A 17,340-nucleotide genomic window follows, 5' to 3' on the forward strand; every position below is an offset into this window, starting at 1 on the left:
GTGAAAACTTGTTGGCTGCACGATTGTGCTCGCTGGGGATTTGAATGGCACGAATCAACCTCAGATGCTTCTGACTCCAGAGGAGGAGGTGGCGGGCGAGTTGCGACAAGCGACAGGAGCGCAGACCACCTTGTCGGTTGATCTACGCAACGGTCGCTGTGTTGTCCATACGGACTAGCACATGCTTGCCTCATAAGAGCCCTTTGTGACGGCTCAGGGCAAGGTGCACTGCCAGCAACTCGAGGCAGTTGATGTGCCAGTGCAGTTGGGGCCCCGTCCAGAACGATAGAACCGCTCGGCTCTGAAGCGAAAAAGCTGAATATGCGCTGCATCTGCTTCCTACTTATACTCACGCTGTGATCAGCAGCAGCTGGATGCAATAATCGCATGCCAATGTGCATTGGCTCGTTTAGTTTACACTCTAAGTAGATTGGTCTCTCTAAGCGAGATCCCAATTCGTCGGTCTTCCGACGTGACGTCGGGAGTGACCGACTGAAAGGGAACCCAAGATTAATGATTGAAGAGACAACATCATGACCATCACATGAGGGAAATCATTAGTAGAGACTTTGTTGGGTGGTTTCCCCCAACCAGGACAAGAACCAGACTGAGATTCCTTATGAGACCTTTTAACCTTTTTGTTCCTCACAAAGCATGTCCTCACATTCACAGAACGACAGAGAGACAGTCTTTTACAGATGTAGATGCACCAAAATGATCTCAAAAGGACTTATAAATGAATATCAGTCCATTGCTTAACTCCATATCTGTAACCACACATTTGACTATCATAACTCCATATCATGTATGTAACCCACACATTTGACTATCACGTTCTAATCACTTGTTGTCTATGTACTTTTTATAACTATTGAATAGTTTATAGGTTTATATTCAGGTTGGGTATGTACGAGTTTGAAAGTTCATGCTTTAAATGTTTCTATCAATCAATACTTTGTCAAATGTATTACATTCTTGTTATAGAAATTGTGTCCAAATTATACTCTGCAAGAGCGGGAAAATGTGGACCATGTGACTGATAAGATAACATGTTGATTTATGTATTGGGAAGAGAAACATTGCAACACCTCAAGCAAAGACCATGTCTAATTGGTCAAGACACCATTTGGGATGTGTCCAACAGCCATGTTTAAATACTCAGGACACCATCAAATGATGCTTTTCCTTGCCTTTTTGCCACCGCGTTTTGACGCTTCTTTTCAGCGCTCTTTGAGCATGCTCTGGCTTACACGCCAGTTGCTCCTCTAAAACCATGAGGAGAAACGCCATCTAGTCTCGCTCAGGACACCATCAAATTATGCTTTTTGCCACTGCTTTTTGCACTTAGCCTTTTTGCCACCACTGCTTTTTAGCGCTCTTTGAGCATGCTCTGTCTTACATGCCAGCTGCTCCTCTAAAACCATGAGGAGAAACACCATCTAGTCTTGTCACTCTTCTTTCTGGCTTCTACTTTAATTTATTTTCTTTTCCATTGAGAGTTTAGTGTTCTGAGTTCAGTTTTGCCGCAACGCTGAGTCTCCGAGTTCACCTCGAGTTCACCTCGAGTCTGTCACCGCCTCAAAACTTCAACCAGCCCACAACTCCGCATCTTCAGCCAACGCCCAACCATTGGCTTCCCAAGACATCACTTCAACGACTACTGAACTTCCAGCCAATCAACAACCTCGGGAAACACCCTTTCTGCAACAATGACAACAAAGGGAAACCCCCTACACAGGCAATGCAAGTACCTCCAGATTCTAGCTGAACTGGTGCGTTTAATATAAATTGTAACCTCATTGAGGAACTCAGTGCGAGGGTTATTAAGTGATTGATGGTTGTTCAGGTCTATGCAATTGCACATATTGCTATAAACTTGGGATTTCACATTTTCATTCTCTTAAACTCATTCTTTCCTCACTTTCTCTCTTCCTGCAACTTGTATGAATGTGTGAGTGCATGTGTTTATGTGTTAGATTAGTTCATATTGTCTTAGATTTATCCAATAAAGTCTCATTCATATTGAAAAGAGAAGTATCTTGTGTTTTGTGCTTACAAGTGAATGTCTTAAACTGCTGATCTTGTTACTGTGCTAATTAATAGTGTTTTCACTATATTTTGGATTTGTAGCGTCTGCGTAGAATCATGCATGATCTTTGGGTTTTATGGCATAAGAGACCCCTTTTAGCTTTTGACATTTGCATATAAATTACAGTCCTGGTCACAGACTTTACACTTATATGGGTGCTAAATGGCCAATGGTTCCCCCCCACAATCAAGGAGATGCTAAACAGTCCCCCCACTATCATCTCCCCATCTGATTTCAAACACTCTCCAAAGAGACGTAAATGACCCCCAGGGCCAGGCACCGATGGGCCTGCCTGACCAAGCAAACTAACACACACACACAAACACACACACACGTAAAGACCTTTTACTCTATAATATCAATTTCAGAGTTGATGTTAAATGGCTCGTTCAATGAATTGCTGGCCAGCTCAGTGATCAGCCGTAAAACAGTGATTCTGTTCAAATGCCCTATTAAAACATAAATGATTCCCTTTGAGCTAAATTGACCTGTTTTTCTTACACTCTCATTCACATAAACCCCCACTGCACAATGTTCATCTTGCATCATCACAAAAGCACACAGTGTGCATGATTATATTATTGTACATGATAATATATTATGTTTGTTTTAGAAATTTGGTGCAGCAGAGTGAAAGATACTTGCGTCCATTCGATGTGTGTCACATAAAGGGTCTCTTGAGGAGATGGCTGATTGCAAGCCATTTGTTTGCTGAACTGACTGAACTCGCTGCACGCATTTATGCTGCACACTCTCTCTCTCTCTCTCTCTCTCTCTCTCTCTCTCTTATCCAAGGGAAATCATCAACACTGTCTTGTGTTTGTTGAACTAATGACGTTGTCATTAGTATGCGCAGGTTACTCAACTTCCTGTACATGGTGCTGAACATACCATGACATTACAATATACATAATGTAAAGGATTAAAAAGGTTTATTAATGAATAAAGTTGGAGTGTAACTACATTTCTTTGTGTTGTAAAACAGTCTTGTCTTGATGATTTGCCCTTGCTGTTATAGCCTGGTTCTGCATATGGACAGTTTGTGGGTAATTCCACAGAAACCCTGGCAGCTAGTTTGCTTGTTTTGGTGGGTTATGAAATTTGGCAAGCAATTGTGTGTGTAATCTGTCTGAGGTACTACATCTGCAATCAGTTTATGAAAGGTGTAAATCTTAGGGCTAAAATTTCAGTGCATGCATATTTCACAGATAAATCTCCATTTTGACTGCAGCTGCTAATATGAGCCTATATTTCACACATCCGTCACAACAAATTGGTGTTTTGGAAAAGTGTTGTAGTAGTTTTTGTGCTAGTGTTATAGGAGAAAATGACATCTCAGGAGGCTGTTACCCTGGGGCATTTGGCTATATTAAATCTTATCATAGAAAACAGTATATGAGAGGGATTAAATCTTAGAAAATGTCAAACATTTTGCATCCATCTGTTAACTAAACATAGTGTTGACATTTTAACTGACTGAAAAAAAAGAAACTCAACCAGATTCTTTTCAAACTGCTTCTCTGTCATAACAGTAGTTAACCTGCGAGGGCAAACTGACCATATAACAGTTATACTAATGGCTGGTATAGCACCCTCTGCAGAAACAACAAGAATGAAACACATGTGAACATTTTAGGTAGGCAGGTAATAATAAGCAGTTACTTATGGAGGCTTGCTTTCACGACATACATGATTTCACAATTCAGACTTTTTTCTCACAATTGCAAGTTTATATCTTAAAATTCATACTTTTTTCGAGTTTATGCCTAGCAATTCTATGTACACTAATTTACCAATCTCTCAGAATTGAGAAAAAGCATTTTGATATGAAAAAAGTCTCACAATTCTGTTTATGGCTCACAATTCTATGTTTATATCTACACTAATAATTGTGATATATGAACTGTGAGATAAAAAGTCGCAACCTTTTCTAATTCTCTATTGCTGTTACTACTAGTAAGGGATGAATAAATTGGGGAAACAAAAGTACTTGCAATGTTTACATAAAAAATAAATGATTGCAATTTATAATGCAACATTATTAAAGAGTTCCAGGTATGTCATGCTCAGGCCTATCTTTAGATTTAACACAATTAAATTCATATTGTAAATTTAGCTGTCTTGCGCAACAATGACACTCTTGTTTTTTATAAAATCCATTCAGTATGACTATATAATCTTATCCTATATCCATTATCTAGTGGACCGTTTTTTTTTTCAAGCACTCAAAACACTTACATGTGCGGTTGTCACAAAAATTTGGTTTTAAATAAGTAAATACTATTTTTGAATAGGAAAGTACTAGCCATGGAAATTACAGTTGTAGCTTGCTTTTTCTAATTATATCTCTATTTTTAGTCACTTGTTTACTCAAGTTCCACTAATAAAAATTTTGAAAAATATCGAGATTGCAAAGGGAACCAAAAACCAGTGAAGTCAAGTCAAGCCGCTGGGTTTTACTAGTTAATGAATGTTCACCGCACTTGGCTAACCACTGTAAATGCCACTGCTGTAACTAAGCGCTGCTGAAGATTAAATCTGTATGACTGCTTTCATTTTCAGCATGTTAATTAAATCAGATGAGCTTCCTAATTATTCTAATTGATAAATTACAACTTGATTATGTCATATTACAGCCACGTAAATTCAAAACACTCATTTGCTTGACGAATGCAGCGCTGGCTTGTGTGAATTAAAGCGAGACAGCTTCAGCTTGCATCCCCCACAAAGGGAAATGCACAGAGGTTGTTCATTTATTTGCCGCTCCAGAGCTGTCGTTCTAAGTTCTCGCATGATTCGTCTCTCTTAATCACCACAAATCCAGTGAATTAGAGATAATTCAATTTCATCAGAGCAACTAATCAGGGAATAGGGGTCCGCACCATATAAAGCACACACACTGTGATTATACCCAAATATATTATCTAGTGCTTCTCTATGTAATTATATACAACAGGGGACAACTATCAAGGGGCCGACAGAATTGAGTCTCCCACTTGTTTCACATATGACAAAACTGGTGGAACGGAATAGCAACAGAATGTACCTGAGGTATCGAGAGAGTTACTGTTCTCTCAGCTGAATCATATTATTACGCTCTACGTGTCACTATTCATCAGTAATCATGTACTCAGATTAGCGATCCTTCGACACATTTACACCTATACAAATGCATTTCTTCGAAGTGAACATATGAGAAGAGCTGCAGAGGTTCTGTCGCAATGTTAAAAAGATTATATGGTCACATTTGTAGGTCAGCCGGAAAAGAAGAATGACAAAGACAGTCTATCTTTAGACTCTACTTGATATCAACAACACTGAAAAAACATGTATGTTGGATGTACTGTACAATGATGTGCGTTGGTTTCTACATGATTCAATTATGTTACACAAACATCATTTGTTCATGTAATGTCAACATCATTGAAAGTTATTTTAAAGTAAGCCAGTTAAATGACTTTATATGGTTTCCTGACATGATTCATTTATTCAGTATCATTTTTTTGTGTGTCGTATCACTGAATTAGTACTAGCTAGCTAACAAACTGTGTGAAATAACATAGTAGCATGCTAAATGCTAAGTATTATTTGAGCAATGTGGCCGTCCTTGGCCTAAGCAAAAGCTCCATGCTTCAGCACAATGATGCAATTGAAATGGTTCAACATAATTGAAACTGAAATGTTATCAAGTGTTCCACTTTCTCATCTTGCTCAAAAACATAAAATAAAACTTTGATTTTAACATATTAATCTCACTCAACTCATATCAAACTTTATTTATAGAGCACTTTCAACACCACAAGTGGAACCAAAGTGCTGTACATAGAAGAATAAAAAGAGAAAAAAAAAACAGAAGAAAATGATAAAAGAAGAATAAAAACATAAAATCAATGCAGATAAAGAATACACAACTTACAAAGCATTTTCAAATGCTAATGAAAACAAATAAGTTTTAAGTGCACTCTGAAATGCACCCAAAGTACATTTTAGAAAATTACATTCATCAAAAGCATTAATAAAGTTTACAAGGCAATTATAATTTTGTTTTGTAGGTCGTAAATAACATGATAGAGTAAATTGATATCAAAAAATTTTTATATAGTCTGTTTTATTTATCTTAAGGAATTAGATTATTGTTTTTATTATCGTTATTATATAATTTGAGTAAACTAACTCAAAGTAATTAAGAAAACTCTCACAGTAGACATGCAGATAGTTAAACGATCAACCAACCTTAATTTGTTTGACTAATGAAATCAGTTCACTTAAAAATTTTATTAACATATTAACATTTTTACAGATTTGTAAAAAAGCTATTCTAATTACCATCACATTTTAAAATAAAATAATTTATTTGAAAAGCGGTTATCTGGAGCAAGGGATGTTTTGTTTCACATCAGGTCTAGCGCTCATGTTATGCTTCGTTATTCATTATTCATTGATAATTTAGGTCTACATGACTTTTCAGTCATGTTCTTTGTTTTTTTCGAAAGCGACATTGCATTGAAGGTTCATCAGTTCATGTATTTCCTGGGAATTGAATCCAGGATCTTGGCATTGCTAACATACCATCCTCTACAGTCTGAGCTAAAGGAAGGCAACATTTATTGTCCAAAGAGCAGAACATTTTGTTCTAAAACATTGTAAAGTTGTTTTTGAAATCTACTATTCAGTCCATTAGAACATCTGTGAAACCCAAGCAGAATGGATTTCTGTCAACAAATGTGCATTAACATTTGATTTGTGTTTGAAGTTATTCTTTACAAAATGTTATTTATAAAAGTGTTTCCTAAGTGTGGAATTCTGGTAATATTTTTTAAACAAGGTCTGGCTTCCTGTTTTTATTATGACATTATAACTTTTTTGGCATGACGGATGAAGTTTGGGAAATCAATCAATTTTAAATCGATCCAGCATCTCTGAAGGAGCGTTACCTTTATGTATTGAGCACCGCTGCACCACAGCTATGCCCCCTATGTGAAGAAAGAGCAACACCAGCCAATACATGTCTTGGGTCTTGCTGTTGTGTCTCCAGACCGAATGTCTAAATGGATCACAGTTTCTTCTGGATATGATCTCTAGAGCTCTCAAATATTTATAACATCCAGACTTTTATAATTTATAGAAGCATGATAGTGAGAACAGAGCTTGTGTTTTCTGCAGATTTCATGACATTGCAATGCTGATCTCTTTTCCGAGCATTTGTATTCCTCATATTTCTGCATGTAGCATTTTATAATGGAACAAATAAGATGATAAAAAATTGGAGAATGAGTAAACAGGAGTGGAGAATCAGTTTTCAGCAAAAATGGAAATACAAAGTTGGTAATATAAAATAACTACATGTATGTTAATTAAAAGGAAAATATCTTTTCAAATAATATATTTTATTTTTGCAATCAAAGCAATTATCCTGGCACCCAAAATGACTAGTATAACTAGCAAACATTACTAGTTTGAGTAACATATACTAGATTGTATAACTGAGTTGAATGAGCAGCTTTAACTAGACATTCCACTACAGATGAAACTAAATCCTTCTAACAAACACTAGATATGCAAGAGAGAAGGATAATGTGTTTTTGCTTCAGCAAATATACAGTAATATTGCATTTTGTATCAAAATGCCACAAATTTTTAGGAAGAAGCAGCTTATTAATGGAAACGCCACACACAGGATAACATATTAAAGATGCAGAATTAAAATTGAATGGAATCTACGAGCCCGGTCTCATGAAAATGCGTATAAATAGTACGCCAAATAAAAACGAAAACTTGTGCTATTGATACGCAAAAATGGACTTTGGCGTGCATATGATATGCAGTTTTCGCGTGCATATGTTACGAAATTTGTTGGCGTGCATATGATATGCAGTTTTCGCGTACATATGATACGCATCTACCTCACAACCCTAAACCTACCCATTGCGTAGCATATACACGCCAAAGTCCATTTTTGCGTATAAATACCACGAGTTTTCGTTATTATTTGGCGTACTATTTATACGCACTTTCATGAGATCGGGTTGAATCTACAGACTAACTGCTTTAAGAGTAATTCTCAATGACACATTAATTTTTTTAGTATTAATACTGTTATTAAATAAAAAAACAACTCTTCTAGTGCTCGTTTTATTTTATGATACTCTGTACTCTAGCTTATTCTTGAAACTTAGCATTATAAGTATCACAGGCTATTGTATGACAAATTGCTTGTGATGTTCCTCATTTGTAGATTTCTCTGGATAAAAGCACCTGCTACATGACTTAAAGGGTTAGTTCACCCAAAAATGAAAATTAGGCTGCGTTTTACTCACCCCGAGGCATCCTAGGTGTATATGACTTTCTTCTTTCAGACGAATCCAGTCTGAGTTATATTAAGAATTGGCTTTGATCTTTCAAGCTCTATCATTGCAGTCAGTGGGTGTTGCATTGCTTCAGTCCAAAAAGCTTTTTATTTAACTTATTTTGGACTGAAGCAATGCAACACCCACTGACTGCAAGGATAGTGCTTGAAAGATCAAAGACAATTTTTAATATAACTCCGACTGGATTCGTCTGAAAGAAGAAAGTCATATACACCGAGGATGCCTCGGGGGTGAGTAAAACGCAGCCTAATTTTCATTTTTGGGTGAACTAACCCTTTAATATAGCTGTGTTTGTGCTCTACAAGAAGACAAATAAAATAATGTAAACTCATATCCGCAATAATCATGTATTTATGTATTTTTTAAGTAGCCATCTAATAAGCAGGATAATGTGTTGACAGGTAGTCTAACGAAAAATAAACACAAGTTGATCAAGACTTAACACAAATCAGGGATTGAGTTCCATGTCTGTGGACAGTCTCTTTCTTTTCACATTGTAAAATAATAATTTCAGCTCAATCCAATATGTCATGTACATTTATTTACTTCTAGCCTAAATTCTAAGTCCAATAAATGATAATGTGGTCACACTTTAGTTTGGGGACAAATTCTCACTACTATGACGTTTGCCTCAATAAACTTTTAATTCACTGCTTATTAATTGTTAGTAAGGTAGTTGTTAAGTGTAGGTATGGGGTAGAGATTAAGGGATCTAAGAATAAGGCATTAATATGTGCTATATAAGTACTAATAAACAGCCAATATGCTACTAGTATGCATGCTAATAAACAACTAGTTAATTGTGAGAACTGGTCCTTAAAATAAAGTGATACCATTACTTTAGTCACAAAATCAATTAAATATCTCTTTTGTGTGATTGTGATGGATTTCTTTGAACTGCAAATAAGTAGATTCCTCTTCCTGTCTTTGCATTTTAACATCTAATATAATTTCAAATCCAATTCGATTCTTAAATTCTGCCCATCCCTTACTGATGGACACAAAGATAGCTGTTCACATTCCCTAACAGTAGACTTTGACATGTCAAGACTGCTTGAAAATTGATGAGGGAAATACATAGGATGGAAGTGAAATCACTGTAGTCATCAACAGGCTAATCATCAGTTTAAGCAGATTTTCTGACCACCTCGTCTCTTGTCTCGAGCTTTCAAGGAAAGCCTAATAATGACCATCTCTGTCCGGGTGGTCAATAGTAATCACTGAGCATGGGCTTGGAGTCAGTAAAAATGAGCACTCTCTTCTATCAACATCACCGATAACCTACAGCGGATACCTTCTCACAATCTTATGTGTGTTTCTGTGTGTGGGAGAAACCGTATTGGATATATTGCTGAGTGAAAAATTATAAAGCGAGAGAAAGCAACAGATAGTAGGGATTGTGTGTGTGTGGGTGTTAGGAAAGAGGGCTGGGGAAGCATCGGCCCTTGGAGACCTCATTAACTGGTAAGCTTTCACCAGCTGATGCTATCTGCTGTAGCAATTCCCATCCAACCAGGCGTCATACCACAGAGGAGAGTGTAGGGCTTGCCGGGGAGCATCGGGAAGGGGCTGAAGGGTTGGAAGACTGCAGAGGTGATGGGCTCCCATGTTTAGAGTGATCACAGTCCACCTCATATGTGCCTAACTGCACCCCGCTGCCATCTATACTGCGACTTCCAATCTTATCTGGCTGAAATGAAATTCACTCAGACTCTATCATTTAGTCCTGGCACCCAGTTCTTGTCATGGGGAATGCCAGATTAAAGGCTTACAGAGAAGATGCAAACAATTTAGCCACAGGGAACAACTGTATTGATACATACGTATAGCACTTAGACTTGAAAAGAGCTGCTCAGTGCACAGTTTGTCACCATTTCCTTCTTTAGCTTTTCAAATCCGACGGCTCCTCAGCTCTGGAGGCCACTGGCTGCACGCTTCAGAAACTCAGCAGATGTTGTACATCATCTGGATGTGTCTGACTACTGTATACTGCACAGGTCTCCTATCCTGCTACTGGAGGGCCACTGTCCTGCAGAGTTTGGCTCCAACACATTCACCTGCACTAGATTAGCTGTTTCAGGTGTGCTTGATTAGGATTGGAGTTAAACTCTGCAGAACAGTGGCCCTCCAGGAGCTGGACTGAACTGGTATCCACCTTTTTCCTAACGAGCCTACTGCATTTTAAATAATGGGAAGCACTTCTGGTTTGGGAAATTTCCACTCAAAGAGACTGCAACAAATCAATATTCATATCATAAGTTTGCACTACAAATAATCCTTATCCATCAGTTTGACTGAATGGGCTGTACATTTTCATTCATTTTCTATTTTCAGAAGTCAGGACAATAACGTTACATTTGGTATATTAATGTGACGTGATATAACAAAAATGTCTATAGAATAGCTCTTTCAGCCCGCTGCATTAATTTCCTCCTGATTATTTTCATGTTTCCTTTGTATTCTGCTGTAAGTAAATGAAAAAAGACAACATATACTGTGCATTTGTGGTCTGCTCTCCCGATTTAATTCCCTGGGATGCACTTAGAAGCTTTGATTTTCCACACGGATGCTGTAAAATATAATTGTTACGAAATATAGACATATGATGTTTTTTTTATATATATATATATATATATTGCTTTAATGATTGATGCGGATAGAAGGAGGATATTTAGGAGTTATTTGTGGTATGTTGAATAGTAATTTGTTGATGCTTTTACACTTTAAAATTTCCTTTTGATGATCGATAGTTGAAGGGTGAGTAAAATAATGTCACCTCATTGTACCAAGTTTTTGAAAATGCTTATTATTGCATTCATAGAGCGAAACTTTTGCTGATAGTTTACAGTGTAAACGTCTCGGTTACGTACGTAACCCTCGTTCCCTGATGGAGGGAACGGAGATGTTATGTCGCGACGACATAGGGGGTTTACTTGAGAGCCCCAATCCGCTCTGACTTTAAGAGAAATTGGCAATGAAATTTGGCTAGTGGACTTTGCATGCATGAGCCACTCCCCATGCATACGGGTATAAATAGGCGACAAGTGTATCCACTCTTTGAGGTTTTATGCTGAGGAGCCGAGAATGTGTCCCTGGTAACCAGCAATGGTTCGAGGTTATGGTATGGGGACATAACATCTCCATTCCCTCCATCAGGGAATGAGGGTTACGTACGTAAGCGAGATGTTCCCTATTTGTCGATCACTTCGAGTTATGTCGTGACGACATAGGGGGCCCATGGAAAGTGCCACAACCTGAAACCCGTCACAACACTGTGGCATTGCAAATGTTTACAAGCAGCCACATGTCAGACAAATGCTATGCAAAGGTTGTAACCTTCCCAATGCCTCTGCGCAAATTCGCTGACATTGGCGCCCACAGGGACCAAAAGATGAGTACATCACTGCTGGAGATAGCCATGCCGCTGTTCCTACCACAGAAAATCTTTTCTAAAGAGAATGGGTTTCGACCTTCATGAAAGGTGCTTGGCAGTAACGATGGGGAAGCGAGCCTTCCGGAGAAGGGCGCTACAGAGGCCACATCCTACCCGTACGGAGGTATCATGTGGAGACACTAATATGGACTGACCTAGGCCTGGGGCAGTACTACATATGGAACGGACTCTGAGGCAGGTCCTACCTGAGAGAAGGGAGGAATGACTGCCAGCAGAGACTGACAGAATGGTCTGTTAAAGGGAAGACATGGGTTCACCAAGAGGGAAACCTTACCGTGGAAGAATACACATATTGGATAGCCCGAAGGGAATCAAGCCATATGGACACCTAGCCCAGTACAGGGGCTGACCAGAGACCCGGGCAAGCTAACACCGATACTGGACCTGGCGTCAGACTGCTCCGCCTAGTCTGACTGCCGGGGGTGCTGGAGGATACTCAACCAGGGTTCGCCATCCGGGAAACTCTACTGGAAGAGGAAAAAGGCACTCGCATCCCCGAGTGAGGGGGAATGGCGCAACAAGAGTGACTTTCTGCCACTTACCTATTATCCGACACCCGGGAAGAAACCGGCTTGACGCGAAGACTGTAGAATCTCATGAAGGTGTTCGGTGTTGCCCAGTCCGCAATTCTACAGATGTCTGCCAGAGAGGCTCTGTGCGCCAATGCATAGGAGGAGGAGCTCTCACCGCCAGGGGCATGGCTCGCCTTGGGACTGGTACACCAAAGCGATGGCATCCACTATCCAGTGGGCCAACCTCTGCTTGGAGACAGCCTTCCCTTTCTGCCAATCTCTGTAACAGACAGGTGCACCACAACCACTCTCTCAACCTGGGGAATGTCAACATACCCCCTAGCCACCCCACCATAGAGGGTAGTGAGGACGGAGAAGACAGACGAGTGGCTTCTGGCCGAAAAAGGGGCCATCCACGACTTCGTCAGCTCCTCATGCACCTCCGGGAAAAAAGGCACCAGCGCAGGGGGCAGATGTGAGACGCGCCGAGAAACCAATTATCCAGCCGCGAGAGCTCGGACTGGGCGGTGTGTTCACCAGCACCCCGATGCTTACGGCTGCCCGGGAAAGCATGGCCGTCAGCTCCGGGTCCGATTTGGCGGCGGATTGGAGTAAATTGGATTGGATAAATAAGTTCCTGTCTGCTAAGACAGCTCTCCTGACCGTGCTCACTTCCATCAAGAGGGTCGGGGACCTTCAAGCATTTTTGGTGAGCGAAGAGTGCCTTGTGTTCGGGCCGGCCTACTCTCACGTTGTCCTGAGACCCCGGCCTGGATACGTGCCCAAGGATCCCCCATGCCTTTTTGCGATCAGGTGGTGAACCTGCAAGCACTGCCTCCGAAAGAGGCAGATCCAGATTTGGCGTTGCTGTGTCATATGTGTACGTGGACCGTACCCGGAGCTTCAGAAGCTCTGAGCAGCTCTTTGTCTGCTACGGAGGTCAGCAAAAAGGGAAGGATGTCTCCAAGCAGAGATTGGCCCACTGGATAGTGGATGCCATCGCCTTGGCGTACCAATCCTAAGGTGTGCCCTGCCCGTTCAGGTTGCGAGCTCACTCAACTAGAGGTGTTGCATCCTCCTGGGCGCTGGCTCGTTTGGCCCACTGGATAGTGGATGCCATCGCCTTGGCGTACCAATCCTAAGGTGATCCGTGGGCCCCTGGGGGTGAGGGCTCAGTCCACACGGAGTGTTGCCTCCTCCTATGCACTGGCGCAGGGCACCTCTCTGGCAGACATCTGTAGAGCTGTGGGCTGGGCAACACCGAACACCTTCGCGAGATTTTACAGTCTCCGCGTTAAGCCGGTTTCTTCCCATGTGTTGGGTAACAGGTAAGTGGCGGGAAGAGCCGGCCGGTGTCATGCTTGCAGCGCCATACTCCCTTACCCGGGGATGCGAGCACCTTTTCCTCCTCCCATAAGTTCCCCGGACGGCGAACCCTGGTTGAGTATCCTCCAGCACCCCCGGCAGTCAGACTGGGCAGAGCAGTCTGACGCCAGGCCCAGTATTGGTGTTAGCTTGTCCGGGTTTCCGGTTAGCCCCTTTACTGGGCTAGGTGTCCATATGGCTTGATTCCCTGCGTGCATCCCATATGTGTATTCTTCCACGGTAAGGTTTCCCTCTCAGTGAACCCGTGTCTTCCCTTTGACAGACCACTCTGTCAGTCTCTGCTGGCAGCCGTTCCTCCCTACTCCTGGGTAGGACCTGCCTCAGAGACCCATTCCATATGGGTCAGTCCATATCAGTGTCTCCACATGATACCTCCCTACGGGCAGGATGTGGTCTCCGTAGCGCCCTTTTCCGGAAGGCTGGCTTCCCCATCGCTACTGCCAAGCTGTAAACAACAAATAGGAAAGGTGTGAAGCAGCTTTCACGTAGGTCGAACTCCCTTCTCTTAAGAAAAGATTTTCTGTCTTAGGAACAGCTGGCTATCTCCAGCAGCGATGTACTCCCCTTTGGTCCCTGCGGGCACCAAGGTCAGCGAATTTGCGCTGGGGCATTGGGAAGGTTACGACCTTTGATTAGCACTTGTCTGGCACGTGGCCGCTTGCCAACATTTGCAGCACTACAAGGTAGTGACGGGGTTCTGGTTGTGGCTTTTTCTATAGACCCCCTATGTCGTCATGACATAACTCATAGGGACCGTAAGATAGGGAACGTCTAAGTTACGTACGTAACCCTCCTTCCCTGATAGAGGGAACAGAGACGTTATATCCCCATGCCACAACCTTGAACCATCGCTGGTTGCCAGGGACAAGTTCTCGGCTCCTTAGCATAAAACCTGAAGAGTGGATGCACCTGTCGTCTATTTATACCCATATGAACGGGGAGTGGCTCAGGTATGCAAAATCCACTAGCCAAATTTCATTGGTGTTTTCTCTTAAAGTCAGAGAGGATTGGGGCTCCCAAGTGAATCCCCCTATGTCGTCACGACATAACGTCTTCATTCCCTCCATCAGGGAACGAGAGTTACGTACGTAACCGAGACGTTACATACGTAACCGAGACGTTCTTCAAGGAAAAGGAAAGAAAAAAAAAACAGTGGCTGATTGGGTGAACTAAAACAAGAAACCTTGAGTGTTAGTTGTTTTAGATTATTTTAATGCTTGTTTTGTCTTCTCTCAAGTCAGTCATTATGAGGCCCTCTAATGGGCTCCAGTCCCCTGTTTGACAACCACTGTAAATAATCAATATTTTTATACTTTTTGCCAGGAAAAAGATTTTTGATTGTTGTTGTTGTTTGTTTGTTTGTTTGTTTGTTGTTTTTGTTTGTTGTTTGTTTGTTTTTTGCAAAAATAATAATATTTTGATATGTGCGGTATGTGTTATATCAGTTATATTGAGCTCGATGAGACCGGTATAAGTGTAAACAAAAAAATACTGATAAAGACTGAAAGAGAAACTCAACTATGTGTATCTAAAATATGATCCCTTAAATATGATGTCTGAAACAGGGAAATGTCTAAGCATAAGATGGTTAAATAGAAAGTGCTGGGATAATTGCATTTTTTTTTAACTGCATTCTCTATGCAGAACTCTGTGCAAAGATTAGATAAAAATAATTTTAATGCAATTTGGCTGATATTCCAAAATCAATGTTTTAGACGTTTTAAACTAAACAGAGTCAAAGTCTGTCAGATAATGTGACTCACTTCAACATCCTGCTAATTATATAAATACTGTAGTCATGGCCCCTAAAAGTGAACACGCAACCATTTGCACAGAACACCATAAGAATACACAGTTTGGGGGTTAATCAAGTTTACCCTGTCTGTATCAAGTGTGTTCAAACAAACCAATTACCCCAATGATACTCCACTTAATGCGTTTGACCTAGACTGGAATGCCAACCCATCAAGAGCATCATATTTTTGAAAGAACGCCAGAATCTGTGCGTTTGTTTCCTCCTCCACTTCCTCCAGGCTTCCTTGCATGCCTCTTATACGATTACACAAGCAGTGTGTGCCGTACGGCGCGCTTCTCCTGTCTGAATCAGACGAGCGGTTTGGCCTTGGGTGCTAGTCATACACACCATAATCCTTGAGGATTAAGAGGAGCCTCTTCAGCATTTGATTGTGTGACATTAAAAATAGAACGCTTGAGCAAACATGGGCCATAAACAAAGCTCTCCAATCGCCACTTCACAAAAAACAACAAGGTTACACTTCAGCTGTAGGCATAACGAAGGTAACACTTGCGCCGATACCGTATAAAGCATATGTTTGGACCCTGATGTTACAAACAGATAATTGAAAAATCATGAATAATCATTTCAGATCGTTATGGTCATTGTTTAGCAGTAGATTGGGATTGGATGTTCTTGTGCTTAAAAGTAGCTGTTATCACAGATTACACAAACGCAAAAGATTAGCCGTTATCTCTCAGAAACCTGGAATCATTATGAAAACAGTGACTGGAAAAAAAAACCAACTGATTTGCTTAGCAACAACCAGCATATGTTTACTATTCCAATGAGTTGATTGATGTTAGCATCAATGTTTGTCACAAGATAAAGAGGCCCGCATTGATAGGGTGAAAGATGCCCCATAGGTGCTTGGGAGAGGATTTGTCATACACATGAATGTAGTTCCTTCTCCAGTCTGAACACTCATGCCTACATAAAGCAAACGCTCGCTCACAAATTGACTTTAGTGCACCAACCATTCATTTTAGTGTTGATTACAATACAGTGGAGTTGTGCCATTAAATTATCGTTAGAGTATACGATATGCAAGCAAATGTGGATTGATTGTGATTTTAGTTAATTGTTCTGCTGTAAAATATGCAGGTTAGATTTGTGTTCATGTGGATAGTGGCTCCACTCAGTAGCAGACACATCAAACCTGTGTTATTTTTCACCCAGTCCATGCATTTTACACTTTAAGATTGATTAAGATCCCATAAGAGCAAAACATATAGAGTTTCAGAAAAAAGAAGAGAGAAAAAAAAACAGTTTGAGGGCTGTACACTCCCTTTAGATTGCTCTTCACCAGACATCAGCACAAACCGAAGAAGATATCAAGGTCAGCAGAGATACCTGCACCTAAATTAATCATGAGAGGAGTCATCACTGGATAGCCTCGAATATCTTCCTGCATCATTGGGCAAAAGAAGTGCAAGCACTGCCAGACTATAGCAAATTAAGGTCAGATCATAAAGGTAAAATACATATTTGCTGAAACAGCCTCAGATGAACCCCAAGTATAACTTTCCGTTTGTCAGAACTATTAACGGTGTCCAACAGAGATGTTTTTTCTTCATCATTTTTTGTATTAATTCTAAGTTGTGTGCAATTTAGAATTTAAAAAATCCTTAATACAGTTTGGTTCCTGAATTTGAAATGAGGTTGCAAACATGATGCAGAAGTGCAGCTTGAATGTTAATGTAAGGAAGCAGAATTACAATGAATTTAAATATATA

General features: G+C 40.5%; 1 long non-coding RNA gene across 1 annotated transcript in view; it reads right to left on the minus strand.

Moving 5' to 3' along the window:
• Nucleotides 1–2,052: 2,052 nt before the first annotated feature.
• LOC107703904 (uncharacterized) overlaps nt 2,053–17,340 on the minus strand; it is a 22,308-nt gene continuing 7,020 nt past the window's right edge. The window contains exons 2-3 of the long non-coding RNA XR_001635881.1: nt 4,452–4,458; nt 2,053–2,066 (exon numbers count right to left, since the gene is read on the minus strand). This is a non-coding gene — a long non-coding RNA (uncharacterized LOC107703904). The remainder of the gene's footprint in view (nt 2,067–4,451; nt 4,459–17,340) is intronic.

The sequence above is a fragment of the Sinocyclocheilus anshuiensis genome, unplaced genomic scaffold (genome assembly GCF_001515605.1).
Source record: "Sinocyclocheilus anshuiensis isolate Anshui unplaced genomic scaffold, SAMN03320099.WGS_v1.1 scaffold991, whole genome shotgun sequence".
In the NCBI taxonomy this organism is placed as follows: Eukaryota; Metazoa; Chordata; class Actinopteri; order Cypriniformes; family Cyprinidae; genus Sinocyclocheilus; species Sinocyclocheilus anshuiensis.